At 44.0% G+C, this 15,361-nt stretch overlaps 1 protein-coding gene across 3 annotated transcripts in view; it reads left to right on the top strand.

The window, feature by feature from the left end:
• The window catches only part of LOC147624258 (nuclear factor kappa-B-binding protein), a 115,156-nt gene that overhangs the window by 29,481 nt on the left and 70,314 nt on the right, over positions 1-15,361 (top strand). The gene's annotated exons all lie outside the window — the stretch shown is intronic.

Here is a 15,361-nt window from a genome sequence, read left to right as displayed (position 1 = left end):
CTGAAGCTAGAAAAGCAATAATTCAAGAACTTTGACAAAAGATGAGTAATATTTTATTATTATTAAAATATAAAAGCAAAAAGCTTGGCTAAAGCTTTTCTGGCAAAAAGCGGGGCTCTCCCCAAGGATAAAAAGAACCTTGAGCCTCTCTTCTTCGGCATCAAGTGTGTGGAGAGCAAGGAGATCATCATCAACATCATCTTTGTCTACTCGCCGCCCTCGCTGTGCTACCAAGTGGCGGCTCTGCTCCGCCCTGAGGTACTTTGCTTCGCCTGCTCCGCCAGCATCGCCGCCTCTGTGTTGCCTTGCGCCGCCTAATACCTTCTGCTTCGCCTTTGCGTCGCCCTGTTCAGATGTCACCAGCCTGGATATTTCCCAGTATGAAAGGGGTCTGGTGGTCTTCAAGATGTCTAAATATTTGGAAAGCACAAGCTTTGGGAATGGGGGATTATCCTGGAATACAAAGGAACACACTCCTAAAATTTAGGAGAGTTACTATTTTTGGCTCGACTCCGATGGAAATTCTGTTCGCGTCATTACATCTGGAATTGAGCAGATACCAAGAGTTGGCAAAGTGCCTATGACAAAATATCTACTAGTTGGGATATTTTTAGAGGTAAAGATTATGGGAGAACCCATCTCTTAGATTGGGACATGTGGCAAGAAAGATGATCAAAGTGAGACAAGTGGCCTCACACTTGTCAGAAAGTGGATCAAAGTGAGACAAGTGGCCTCACACTTGTCACTCCAGCTATTGTGTGGCTCTCCACTTGTCATCATAGCCTTCCTTTCCATTTTCACTCATGGGAGCCCCAAATCTATAAATTGGAGCCCTCTCTCTTCATTAATGGAGGCTCTCTTGCTGCACACTAGCCTCTACCACCGTTGAAGGCTACCCTAATGATGGCTACTCTCTTTGTCTCTCTCTTGAAGGCTGCCCATGAAGAATACCGGCTGTTGGGGACTGTTTTGGAGGCTTCCATCGTGAAGAAATACTGAAGGCAAGGGTATTTAATCATTTATTATGATTTCTAGCCATTGTACTTGTTGTGCCAGCCCTTATACTTGCTGTACCAGCCACTGTACTGGCTGTACCAGTCCTTGTACTTGTTGTACCTACTGTACCAGCCATTGTATTGGTTGTATTAGCTTTTTTACTCACTGTACCAGCCACTGTACTTGTACCAATCACTGTACCAACATTTGTACCTATTGTACCAGCCACTGTACCGATTGTACCAACCACTGTACCTACTGTACCGGCTGAATGGAGAGTTGTACTTGCTGTACCAACTCTATTGCATGAAGACCCGTGGTTCTTGGGGAAGAATCAGTACCCACATGGAGGTACATGGATTATATTGTTGGTTCAGCATTTCTACAGCCTGTGTTCCAGCTTGGTTGCCTCGTGTTGGGCTGTGTTATGGCATTTGTATATGGATAATCCGGCATCTGCCGTGGGGAGAGTAAGGCCCTCAAAGCTTGTACATGATATTATTCTCCTTGGGTAATAAAATACTCCAAGGGGGGGGGTCGGCCCATTCCGGCCTCTATGCGGTGTCACACGTGCAAGCTCCATTTTTAGCATTTGTGGATGTTTTGTCCAGCTTTTATGTTTCATGCAAAGTGATGATGGATATATGTTAAGGTTGTGGCCATGTTTAAATGTTTTAATATGCATTGATGGTATCAACAAGTGTGTCAAAGACCCTAGTCCCCCGGGCACCCGCCGCGAGTTACATCAGATGTCTGCACCGCTCTATACAGATGCTTGCGCTGCCTTGTCCAGCTGTTCTGCGCTGTTGCCCAGCTGGCTCTGCTGAGCAGCGCCGCTTGCTGCGAACAGCTGCGTCGCCCCTCAGCTGCCAGCGCTACTCCGTGTCGTCTACAGCTTCCCGGCAAAAGATTTGATAACAGGCTCATGAATCCGCTATCGTGGAGTTCACTTTTTCGAGGAGCTTCTTGAGGTTTTTCTATAGTTTGGGCATTGAGCTTTTTGCTAGACATCATTGAGATTTGGGATTTGATTTAGGTACTAGCCCAGTGAGAGACTCTTGTGGGTCATTCTTGTGGTGTGCTTGGCATCAGAGATCTTGTGCCTCGACATCGACTTCGACCCAGGTTTCTACATCGACATATTTGGTTGATATTTTATTCATTGATTGTATTGGTCTTGGCTTGAAAAGCCGGTGGATTGTTCCTGAATAAACTCTTGAAAGGGGGCGGGCATGTTCCCCGCTCAGTGTGGTGTACTTTGCAAGTTCCCATGTCAAGAGTAGAGGGAGACCAAGGGCCTACCAAAGGGAACAACTGAGGCCAATATAGGGCTTCAAGGTGGGGATCAAAGCCGTCAATCTATTTCTCATGTGACATCGGCAGAGTACTGAGATTTTCAGCAGTTTAGAAAGTTTTTCCATGATGAAGCATTCCTTGCTTGGAGAGCCAAGAAGGAACAAGACCATAGAAGGGCTTGGATGTTTGAAGATTTCATCAAGATCAAGCGAGTGAAGCCGAAGGAGTAGAAGTTGCCAAAGCTTATCTTTGGGCCAAAGGAGTTACTACTGTAGAAGGATCTAGAGCTACTCGCTCCGTTTCTCATGGAGGAAACCGGGAGGCTATCTCTAGGCCCGTTCTTGGATGCAGCATCATCGGGCCAAGTAAGGGAAAAGAAGGCAAAGGAGCCTTCAACAACGTGCAAAGTGGACTTCAAGTTGAGAGGGAAGAGCGTCAAGTTCAATGCTTTTTACGGAAAGCGGGACACCCATAAAGGCTTATCCTTCATCAAACAGTTTGATGCCGCTTTTGGAGGCGAGGACTTCTCCAAAAAGTCCAAGTTTCGTATGGTTCGTATGCCTTTGAAGGATGCCACCTTGAATTGGTGGCTAAAGGTGGTACAAGACGGGATTGAGCTAAAGTCATGGACCGATTTCAAGACCATGTTCAACAAGAAGTTCCAACCCGCAAACTTTGAAGCGAATGTGCAGAAAGAATGGGATGAGGTAAAGCAAAAAGTCGGTGAGAATGTGGTAGCTTACCTTAATAACTTTTCAGCCATCTCATTAAAGTTTACTTCTTATACTCCCATTCCATCACTAATGGAAATGCGTAAGTTTGTGAATGGATTGCAATCTAAGCTTATGCAAGCAGCATACATGGCTAGACCAAAAACCTTGGAGGAAGCACAAGACAAAGCTCTACAAGCCGAGGCCTTGCCACATGTCTTGGATGGTGGACAAAACAAAGAACGACAATCGAGATCCATCCCAAAAGAAGAGGTTCAAAGCGGGATCTCAATCAAAGAACGAGCCACAAGAGAAGGATAGGAGTGGAGATAAACCTCCACTTTTTTGAAAGAAGCTATCCCACAAGCAACTTGAAGAGTATTGTTGGGGAACTCTCACACTCACAGAGAGCTAGGGTTCTTGCAGATTAGGGTTAGATGCAGGAAGAAGGTCACATAGAAGAGAGAGAGAGAGAGATCTAGACACAAAATGTGTGGTGATCACAAATGCAAGTCAACCCTTGCATGTGAGTCACATCCATATAATATAGAAGTACAAAAGTTATATTGATAGAGTGTCCTTTTACACTTGATATCCAAGGGGAAAAACCACATGGGAAAAAGTGCCCTTGGTTAAGCCCTGTTCACACGTAGCACTACTATAAGTGAGCATATGCCTACAAATCCCCCCTGTAGTGGAAGTGTGAACCTGTACAAGGTAGCAGATCACTCTCTATATGAGAGTAAGCCCAAAGCTTTGCGGGATGAAAGAATGGCTGTAAAACAGAAAAACAGCAAATAGATCTTGCAAAGAAGCACATGTGCAAAAGAACTGAAGTAGAAAACTTGTTATCTGCTGAAGTAGAGCACGAGGGCTGCCCGTAGGTGCATACAACCAACAGCAATGGCCGAATAATGAAGTGCTAATGATGCTAACCCAAGCCACCTATTTATAGGTTGGACAAGAGCTGGTCGGCCAGTATAAAAACAGTGGGCAAATAAGATGAATGCATGGCCTCATAAATCTGGCCAGATACAGCATGAAATATGCACATATAAGCCCAATCTGGAGATGATAATGCCAACACCTCCTCTTCAGTGCCAGATGGGCGGACCGACTCCAGCACGCTGAAGAAAGACCTCCAAAGAGTCTGAAGGAACAACCTCCTCATAAAAGGCACAAAGCTCGCGAAGATATGGTACATCTGAATACCGAGAAGGTCTTCGGAAGAAGCCACGAGAAGATCGAGAAGATATCGAAGACGAAACAATAGGATCAATCTGAAGAGAGAAGCCCTCAGGAGATGGAACCATAGATGGTACCTCCTCTGCATCTGCAACAAGTATCGGGACCGAAGTAGACTTTTCCTCTAAAGAAGAAGGAAATGAATTAACCATTGGAACAAACTGATCATCAGTGATAGTAGAAGTTGTCAGGTTCAAAGTAGGGACAGGCTCCAAGATAGTGGAAGATGCCTCCTCTGAAACATAGGAAGGAGAAGCAACTGCCAAAGCAGGAAGCTCGAGAATATGTGAGGATATCTCGGCAAAATCATCCACCTGCCCAGGAGAAGAACCACTATCCTCCTCTGAAAGAGACGAGAGAAAATTTGCAATAATAGCATCAGCATGAAACAACACAAGGGAAGGGAGATACTCATCCAAAGGGATTAGAGGAACTGATAAGGTCTCTATCAGAAATTCTTGTAAATAATCCTCTGTTGCGGATAGGGCACTGACTTTTGAATCAGAAGTCTCCTTTGTGACCACCAGGATGGACTCATCCTGCTCTTGTGAAGATGAACGAACAGGGGGATCATAGACAGCAAGAAAAGCCATCTTAGCATGAGACTTCGTACCCTCCTCTGTCGTTGGCGAAGTATCTGAACCATTTGTCGTGGGTGAAGTGTCTGAGCCATCGGAGGAGGACTCCTGTTTTGCTTTAGCTTTGCGGGAAGCTGCCTGTCTGGCAAAACATTTGGCCTCAGAATGACCAGGTTGACCACAAAACTCACAAGATTCCTTCATCCTGGAACCCTTGTCGCTGTCAGAATCGTCGTCGTGTGAAGATGACTTTGTGGTGACTTTCTGCTTGTTGTTGTTGGAGTTCCCTTTTCCGCCTTTGCCTTTGTCCTTGCCCTTGTTAGAGGCAACAAAAGCAGACTTTGACTTGCCTTTTCCGCGAAGCATGCACTTGTCGTGGAGATAACTCACGACTTCCTCAAAAGGGGGGAGAGGCTCACGGAAGTAGATGTGATCTTTGAAAGAGTCAAAGGATGATGGCAGCTTACCAAGCAGTTTATGGATCGGGTTGTTGATTGAGCTCCCATACTCCTCAAGCTGCCTCTTGATCCTTGTGAATTCCCCAATCTTATCAATGATATTATCTGAGTCACTGATGGTAATCTTCTCAAGCTCCGCCTCCAACTTAGCAATCTTCACAGAAGATAGTCTCCCGAACCTCCTCTGAATCTTATTCCACATCTGACGGGCATCACTCCGGGAAGATATGAATTGTGCCTGGATAGATGGTGTCATACAATGGATGATGATGAGACGGACCCGTGCATCCAGAACTCCACCAAACGCGGGGTCCACCGAGTGAGGAGTGGTGACAGAGGGCCACACACCTGCTCCTTCAAGAAGCAATTGCGTATAAAACGGCCAAGTATGGTAGTTGGTAGCAGTTAGCTTCATGGAATCACTCACTTGAGGGGGTGAATAGGATGGCACATGGGAAGGGGTTGGGATGAGGGGTTGTGGGAGGGGAGTAACAAGAGAAGTGGTGGTGGTGGGGAATATGGAAGGAAAAGAAGCAGGAATCTGGGAATAAGGTAGAGAAATAGGAAGCTGGGAAGAAGATCCCTGTGAATTTGTGGCTTGGGATCGGGGAGAAGAAAAGAGAATCCCCGAGTGAGAAGAATGACTATGACCAGAAGCCATATCTCCGATAACGCAGCAAAATCCTCCTCTTCAACAAAGCTGATCAGAAAATCAGCAAACAACTCCTCGAAATCTGAGTGCAGCCAAGGGAAAGGAAGGAGAAGAAGGGATGGGAGGGTGGGAAACCAAAAGGAGAGGTAAGAAATGACTCCCCTGGGTTAAAAACCTATTGTAGCACCAAAATACGGGGCTGAGATCTGAAAACGCAGATCTTAGGCTGAAAACGCAGCACCTTTGTGGAAAACGCAGCACCTTTGTGGAAAATGCAGGTCCTCAACAGAAAACGCAGGTCCACAGTAGAAAACGCAGGTCCACAGCATAAAACGCAGTTCCTTTGTAGTTGTAAATGCGGTGGATCTTTGCCTACAGCAGTAGATGTAGAAAACGCAGGTCGCTTTGCAACACTGGGCTCAGATACCATGAAAGAATGGCTGTAAAACAGAAAAACAGCAAATAGATCTTGCAAAGAAGCACATGTGCAAAAGAACTGAAGTAGAAACCTTGTTATCTGCTGAAGTAGAGCACGAGGGCTGCCTGTAGGTGCATACAACTAACAGCAATGGCTGAATAATGAAGTGCTAATGATGCTAACCCAAGCCACCTATTTATAGGTTGGACAAGAGCTGGTCGGCCAATATAAAAACAGTGGGCTGGTCGACTATGCAAAAAATACTAAAATAATGTCTGAAAAATAGAGAAAAATAGCAGAAAAATATCTAAAATAAGATGAATGCATGGCCTCATAAATCTGGCCAGATACAGCATGAAATATGCACATATAAGCCCAATCTGGAGATGATAATGCCAACACGGAAAGCTTCAAACTTCTCTCGGGGTAAAACCTTTGTGAACAGATCTGCAACATTATCCTGTGTAGGGCAGTAATTTAAACTGATCTCTCCTGCATGTAGCCTCTCTCTGACATAGTGATAATGAATCTCAATGTGCTTGGTACGTGCATGAAATACGGGATTTCGTGCCACGGCATAGTACTCTGGCTATCACTGAGAATGGTGGCGGGTGTCTGTTGACACTCACGAAGATCAGCCAATAATCTCCTCAACCATACATAATCTACTGTAGCTGTGAAGACTACCCTGTACTCAGCCTTGCAAGTAGATGTGGCAACAGTGGGTTGCTTTTTTTTCAACTAAGATATGCATGAACTACCAAGAAAAAAACAATTCCCACTGGTGGATTACTTGGTATCATAATCACCAGCCCAATCTGAATCACTGTATGCATAAAGTTGCAAGCTGCCCGCCCTGGTATAGAACAAACCTAGATCCAGGGTACCCTAAAGATAACGAAAACTGCGTTTGACTGCTTGCCATTGCTTTGTGCTTAGGTTGTGCTTGAATTTGCTCAACAAAGACACCCCAAAAGATATCCCGGCCTCAAAAGGCTCTCCAATATCATGCATAGTAAGTCGTACACTTGGTTCTACTAGAGTAGAATTTGTCTTACACTCATCCATATGAAACCTTTTTAGCAAACTTTTTATGTACTTAGTTTGCTGCATAACAATGCCATCATCTCTATGCATAAATTGTATGCAGAGATAATAGTGTAAAGGCCCCAAATCTCACATATCAAATTCAGCTTTCAAATCAGCCTTAAAATCTGAAATTTGTGCTTTGCTAGTCCCTGTTATGAGCATGTCATCCACATACAAGATGACTATGAGAATATCGGCACTGGTTTTCTTCACATACAATGTGCGTTCAGCTGGACTATTCACATAACCTTGGCTGGTTAGATGAGCATGTACAATGCTTTGTGTAACCTGCATACTTTATGTTCCTCACCAGGAACTACAAAACCAATGGGCTGATTTACATATACTTCCTCTTGTAAATCCCCATTTAAGAATGCAGTTTTGATGTCCAATTGATGCACTTTTTATCCTTTATGTGCAGCCAATGCAATCACTAATCAGATTGTAGTGATTCTTGAAGTAGGAGCAAAAGTCTCTGTTGGGTTTTATGCTGTGTATGCACCCAGAGGAGTGCTAGTGATCATCAGTAGATTACTGGGGCACTTTTTACTTCAGTTAGTGGAGGTTTTTTCCCCTAGTTTTAGCTTAGTTTCACTTATAATAGTTTATAAGTGATTTGGTCCACTTGGCACACTTTATGGCCGGACCATGTGAACACATCTATTAGGTCACTTCTTTATGTGGCTATTGTACTTCACTTTTATCACTACTGAATGTAAGAGCAATCGTGTTCCTCTCTCTGCCTCTCACGTTTTCTGTTGAAGTACCTCCAAACCCTAACCCTAACTGCTGAGTTCCTTCATTTGGTATCAGAGCCTCCAAGTTGGCCTGCCTTGCCCGTACTGTTCCACGCCAACAGTGTCCGTACATTATCGCCTTCAGCTGCAGCCACGTATAGGTAGTCGCCTTCAGCCGTACGGGCGCCTGTCCTGTTCCGTACTCTGTCCGTACGGGTCTCCGCCCTCAGCTGCACAGTCAGCTGTTTGTACAGCCAGGTTGCCAAGCCGAAAGTACAAGCCTTCGCCTGTTTTGTACAGTACTCGTCAGCTGCACGTACAGTCCATCTACTCCGTACAGGCGTCTGTCATGCTTCGTACACAGTCACCCAGCCCCGTATAGTCTCTGCAGGCGACCTACACACGCCGTCAGCTGCTCGCCCAGTTCCGTACAGTACTCTGCTCAGTACTGTAGCTGTACAGTCATCCGTATATGCACCGTACAGCAGTCCAGTACCTGCTACGCATACCTGAAGCCAACCAGTCGACTGCTGTTTTCGTACAGTACCTGTTGCGTGTACCTGCACAGTACAGTCGACTGTACCTGCTCCGTGCAGCAGACCAGAACCTGCTGCGCCTGCTTCGAACTGTTGTTTACCTACAGTCGACTTGTACCTGCAAAAATCACAGTTGTTGTAAGCTTTACAAGTTTTGAAATTTGGGCATTTTCTCTGTGAAAATTTTCTGGTAGATACAGGCAGATTTTCTTGCAAAGAAATCTCTACAGGTTTTTTGCAAGGTTTTGGGTGCAGTAACTTTGGGCATTTTTGGGCATTTTGGCACTGTGTAAGCCATTTTTGCTGCTCTACTCAGTCAGTGGTGCATTGTGTTGCACATTCAGAGGATTGAGAGTGCAGGCATATTTGGGTTAGCTGTATTCAGTGGAGTACAAGTGCTTTCAGGGTTGTTGCTATTGGGTTTTTTTTTTGATACACAGGTACAACATTGTGCATTGGCATAATGGCAAATCAACAGCAGAGTGATGTATTCACGTATTTGTCTAAGGAAGACAAGTTGGATGGCATGAACTACTCCTTGTGGAGTTTTATGCTGAGAAATGTGCTCGTGGCAAAAGGCCTTTGGGATTTTGTTAGTGGTGATGAACCCGTCTAGGTCCATTGGCTCCAGAGACTCCTCCCCAAGGGGGTGCTCGTGGACGAGGACAACAGGTACAGGCACTAGGTCAGCCATTGCTTGTTCAAAGAACAAATGATCAGAAGACATGGGATGCCAGAGATGCACAAGCCTTGTCACTCATTGCATTGTCAGTACAGAGGTCTATTATACCTCATATTCGTTCAGCTGGCTCTTCACGGAATGCATGGGTGACTTTGGAGCAGATGTATGCTGCTCGTAATGATGATCGGATCTCATTTTTGAAAAGAGAGCTGGAAAATCAGAAAATGCATGAAGGAGATGATATGTCTAGCCACTTGAACAAGCTGCAGGATTTGAGAGAGCAACTCATCAATGTGGATGAGATTATTCCTGAGACACAGCTTGTGTCCACCATCTTGAACTCTTTGCCAAGATCTTACTTGGCTTTTCATACCTCTTTGAACCTCAGCATGAGGAATGCTGTTGAACCCCTTAAGTATCAGGAACTGGTTGCTCTCTTGTTACAAGAAGAGCAAATCAGGAAGAACATGAATATGAACACAAGTGCTGAACAAGCATTTACTACAGGTCAAAAAGGGAAAGGCAAATCTCAGCCAAAGAGTTCAAATCAGAATTCAGGTGATGGTGGTTCATCTCAGGATACCAAGAAAGGTGATGGACAGCCCAAGAAGAAGGGCAAATGCCATTACTGTAAGAAGCCAGGTCACTACATCACAGAGTGTAGAAAGAGGATTGCCAAAGAGAAGGCAAAGGAATCTGGGATGTCTGTAAATGATTCCTCTAAAACTCCTCCGGAGACTGCTTCTTTTTTTGAGGACAAGGATTACTGTTTCTACACATGCAGCTATGATGCCTCTTGGTCTTCACAGGCAGTCAGTGTGACAGAGCATGCATGTACTTTATCAGTTGGATGCATTTCAGCCAGTGGATCAGTCTGCTTATAATGCATTCACTCTTACTCCAGCTATGGTTGATGCGGAGTTATGGCATGCTCGCATGGGGCATGTAAATTTTGGTAGTCTTATGCTTATGCAGCGACATAACATGTTCACAGACCTACCTCTTATGGAGAAGCCTCCAGATCACATATGTGAAGGATGTATTTTGGGAAAAATGCATCGGTTTTCCTTCCCACGTGATCAGGCTCTACGAGCAACTGCAAAGTTGCAGCTTATACACAGTGATCTTTGTGGTCCCATGCAGACGAAGTCTTTAGGAGGTTGCTTCTATTTTGCTACATTTATTGATGACTTCTCTCGTATATGCTGGGTCTATCCGTTGACACAGAAATCATAGGTATATGATGCATTTTTGGCCTTTGTAGCACTTGCTGAAACTGAGTCAGGATGCAAGGTTAAAACTCTTATGTGTCACACATGTTGAATTCCTTTCTTGAGAGTAGAGGTATCAAACATCAGTATACTACTCCTTATACTCCACAGCAGAATGGGGTTGCAGAAAGGAAGAATCGGTCACTCATGGAGATGGCCAGATGTATGTTATAGGCAAAGAAGCTACCACGTATCTTTTGGGTGGAAGCTGTCATGTGTGCTTGTCATATTTTGAATCGATGTCCCACAAAGGCATTGGTTTCCATTACTCCTTTTGAGGCTTGGCATGGCCACAAGCCTTCGGTATCACATTTTCGTACTTTTGGGTGTCTTGCATATGCACACATACCCAAAGAGTTGAGGAGGAAGTTGGATGATAAAGCCACAAAATGTATTTTTGTTGGGTATAGCCGTGAGAGCAAGGGCTACTGGTTATATGACCCACTATCCAAGAAGATATTCACTAGTCGAGATGTGATTTTTGATGAAAAATCTGAAATATCCATGGCTGGTTATGATGCAAATCAGGCTGAAAATGATGTGTTTGAAGGTCTACTACCTATGGAGTTTCATTCCACAGTTGGTGATCCAACCCATGAGGGTACAGGACAGCCAGCCAATCATGATGGTGGTGCAGAAATTCAGCAGCAAATTGAGCCAGAAGTTGAGCAGATTCATGCACAGCCCGCGATTGTCGCATTGGCAAGCTGTGAAGTGTGTATTCCGGTATTTGCAGGATACCTTGTCTCTTGGATTGCTTTATCCTGAGGGGGGTGACATGCAGTTATATGCTTACAGTGATTCAGATTGGGCTGGTGATTTTGATACCAGACATTCCACTAGTGGAAATTGTTTCTTTCTTGGCTCTTCATGTATTTCTTGGCTAAGCAAGAAACAGACCACAGTGGCCACTTCGTCTTGTGAGGCAGAGTACAGAGCAGCCTACACTACTACGGTTGAGTGTGTCTGGCTGCGTCGTCTCATGACTGATATGGATATTTCAGTGGAGGAGCCTACACCTATCTATACTGATAGTCAGAGTGCCATTGCTGTGGCCAGGAATCCTGTGTTTCATGCTCGCACGAAACACATTGAGATTCACTATCATTTTGTTCGGGAGAGACTCCAGGTAGGTGATATCAGTCTGATCTACTGTTCTACAGATCAGAATGTGGCAGACATCTTCACCAAGGCATTACCACGTCCGAAATTCGAAGCATTCCGCACTGCTTTGAATTTGTTTCCTTTTGGTGGATGATGTACAGTGATCACATATCACTCCAGGGGGGTTTGTTGGGTTTTATGCTGTGTATGCACCCAGAGGAGTGCTAGTGATCATCAATAGATTACTCGGGCACTTTTTACTTCAGTTAGTGGAGGTTTTTTCCCCCCAGTTTTAGCTTAGTTTCACTTATAATAGTTTATAAGTGATTTGGTCCACCTGGCACACTTTATGGCCGGACCATGTGAACACATCTATTAGGTCACTTCTTTATGTGGCTATTGTACTTCACTTTTATCACTACTGAATGTAAGAGCAGTCGTGTTCCTCTCTCTGCCTCTCACGTTTTCTGTTGAAGTACCTCCAAACCCTAACCCTAACTGCTGAGTTCCTTCAGTCTCCTCATAATCTATTCCCTTTTTCTGGGAGTAGCCTTTAGCCACAAGTCTTGCTTTGTACCTGTCAATAGTACCATTAGACTTCCTTTTGACTTTGTAGGCCCACTTTGTTCCAGTGACATTCTTGCCTATCGACAAGTCCACAAGATCCCAAGTATTGTTCTTCATGATAGAAGAGATTTCATCCTGCATGGCTTGCACCCAGTGCTCATTCTCCTGTGCTTCTTCATAAGAAGAAGGCTCTTCTGAATCAAAGAGACCACCCATGGCTAATGTAGACTCCCCACGGTGCATATTCAATGCATGACTGGAACTAGCCTTTGTTCTACCTGGCTGTGAGTGGAGCTGTAAGTTTGCTATCTTGCAAAGTTTTTAGCAACCATCTTGCCAAGGACTTGGCTGTGTGTATGGCTGTTTGCTCTTCCCTGACAAGATCTTCAACTTCTTCCAAAGAAGGGGGCTGTATTGTTGGCTGTTCCACATGTTCTACATGAGGATTTTCTTGTGTAGGGGCTGGCTGATCTGAATCCCCCCTAATTGCAATGGGTAATAGTCCATCAAACATGTCTTGTATGCTTGTATCATGACTTTTATACAAGCTGTACATGGGTTGTACTGAATTTTCAGCAAATACCACATCTCTATTGACAAAAATCTAGCGTGTTGTTGGATTATAAAGACCGTATCCTTTGCTCTCATTGTTGTAGCCCACAAAAATGCATTTCATTGCTTTATCATCTAGCTTTGTTCGGAGTAGTTTTGGCACATGTGCATATGCCAAACACCCAAATGTACGCATATAATCCACTTTTGGCTTTCGGCTATACCAAGCCTCAAATGGTGTTATGGTTTTCAAAGCTTTTGTTAGTAGACACTTGTTCAACACGTGAGTTGCACACATTATAGCTTCCATCCAAAAATTGTGAGGCAACTTTTGTGCTTTCACCAGGCATCTTGCCATCTTCATGAGAGATCTGTTTGTCCTCGCTTTCAAGGGGTAAACCCAAGCAAGCTTGGAGTAGTCATCAATGAATGTGACGAAATAAAGAAGCCCCCCTATGAATGGTGTCCGCATTGGACCACATACATCACTGTGTATAAGCTTTATATTACTTTTAGCTCTAACAACTCCATCCGTGGGGAATGGTGTGGTGCTATTCCCAAGTGGTTGAAGCTATGAACCTCCCTCAAGATAGGTTTGGAGCTCCTATTTCTGCAGGTGCTGCCTTCGAGGGAATGTTAGCAGAAGTGACCCCTATCTTGGGAAAGCTTTGTTTACAGATTGGGGACTATGTGGACCATGAAAAGTTGGACATTGTGATGTAATTTTGGGTATGCCCTGGCATAAAAGATAGATCTGACCATTGATTGGGTTGGAAACAAGATTAGGTTTCCTTTTAAAGGCAAGAATGTAACTTTTGATGTAGGAGCTGAGGGAAATTCTATTCCACTCATCAGTCATGTACAGGTTCCTAAAGCAATAAAGCAATCTATTTCTTCGTACTTGGTATATGTCATAGATCCCAAGGAATTTGAAAGTGATGAATCACTCCCAACTCTTGATCATGAAAGGAAAGACTTCCTAAAGAAATATGAAGATTGTTTTGCAGATACTCTTCCAGGAGAGTTATCTTTAGAGAGACCGGAAGATCATCAGATTAACATCATGCCAGGAAGTTCACCTCCTAACCGACCTCCTTATCAAGCACAACAAGAGGAGATTATGAAGCAAGTGAACGAGTTATTGGAGAAGGGTTTGATTAGACCTAGTTCATCACCCTTTTGTTCTCCGGTTTTATTGGTTCAGAAAAAGGATGATTCTTGGCGTATGTGTACTGATTACAGGGCTCTTAACCAGATCATTGTGAAGCACAGGTTTTCTTTCCTAGGATTGATGACATCCTAGATAGATTGGATGGAGTCACCATCTTTAGCAGGATTGATTTGAAGAGTGGTTACCATCGAGTTAGGATTGGTCCAGAGGACATTCACAAGACCGCATTCAGGACCACATTTGGACTCAATGAGTATTTGGTGATGCCTTTTGGTCTTACCAATGCCCCGGCTATCTTCAACCGAATGATGGAAAGAATATTTCAACCACAGAGAAAGTTTGTAGCTACTTTCTTTGATAACATTATCGTGCATTCTAAGAATGAGGACGAGCATTGAAAGCACTTAGATATCGTGTTTCAAGAACTGCGGAAGCACAAACTTTATGTGAACGGCAAGAAGAGAGAGTTCTTTTTGTCAGAAATCCACGGCGGGCCACAGTGTCCAAAGAAGGGGTGAGGATGGATCCAGACAAGGTCAAGGCTATTATGGAATGGCGAGAGTTGACTAATGTGCATGTAGTTCGAAGTTTCCTTGGCTTATGCTCGTACTACATAAAGTTTATCAAGTGGTTTGCTGTGGTAGCTAGTTCACTGCATGATTTGACAAAGAAATCCGTGGGATTTCGGTGGGTCAAAGCTGAAAAAGAATCCTTTGAAGCATTAAAATTTTATGCTAGCAAAGGACCAGTGTTGATTATTCCGAACTTATCAAAGCCTTTTATGGTAGAATGTGATGCCTTAAGAGATTGCATTGAAGCAGTCTTGAACCAAGAGGGCCATGCTGTGGCCTATGAGAGTCGAACACTTCAGGGAGCCTAAAAGAGCGCACCTACATATGAGAAAGAATTGATGGCTATCATTCATGCATTGAAGATTCGAAAGCACTACCTTATGGGTGTTGCGTTTATTATCAAGCCAGATCATCAAAGTCTTAGGTATGTCTCAACCTAAGATATTCAAAAAGCACATAAGATGGGCTAGTTATTTGGCCCAATTTCATTTCGAGATTATGCATTCTCATGGTAAGGACAACAAAGTAGCAGATGCTTTATCTTAGAGATCCATGACTCATGCAATCTTTATGGGATATCATATGGATTTCACTACGATGAAAGATCTTTATGCTAGAGATGAGGATTTCAAAGATACTTGGAAGATCACATACCATAAATCCAAGCCTTGTCCACACATCAAAAACAATACACAAAGTCAAAGAAATTTAAACATACATCGGTGTG

Source organism: Cibotium barometz, chromosome 25 (assembly GCF_041138505.1).
Source record: "Cibotium barometz isolate CiBa-2024 chromosome 25, ASM4113850v1, whole genome shotgun sequence".
Lineage (NCBI taxonomy): Eukaryota > Viridiplantae > Streptophyta > Polypodiopsida > Cyatheales > Cibotiaceae > Cibotium > Cibotium barometz.
The sequence above is the reverse complement of the archived record's forward strand: the minus strand, read 5'-3'. Positions and strand labels throughout refer to the sequence as shown.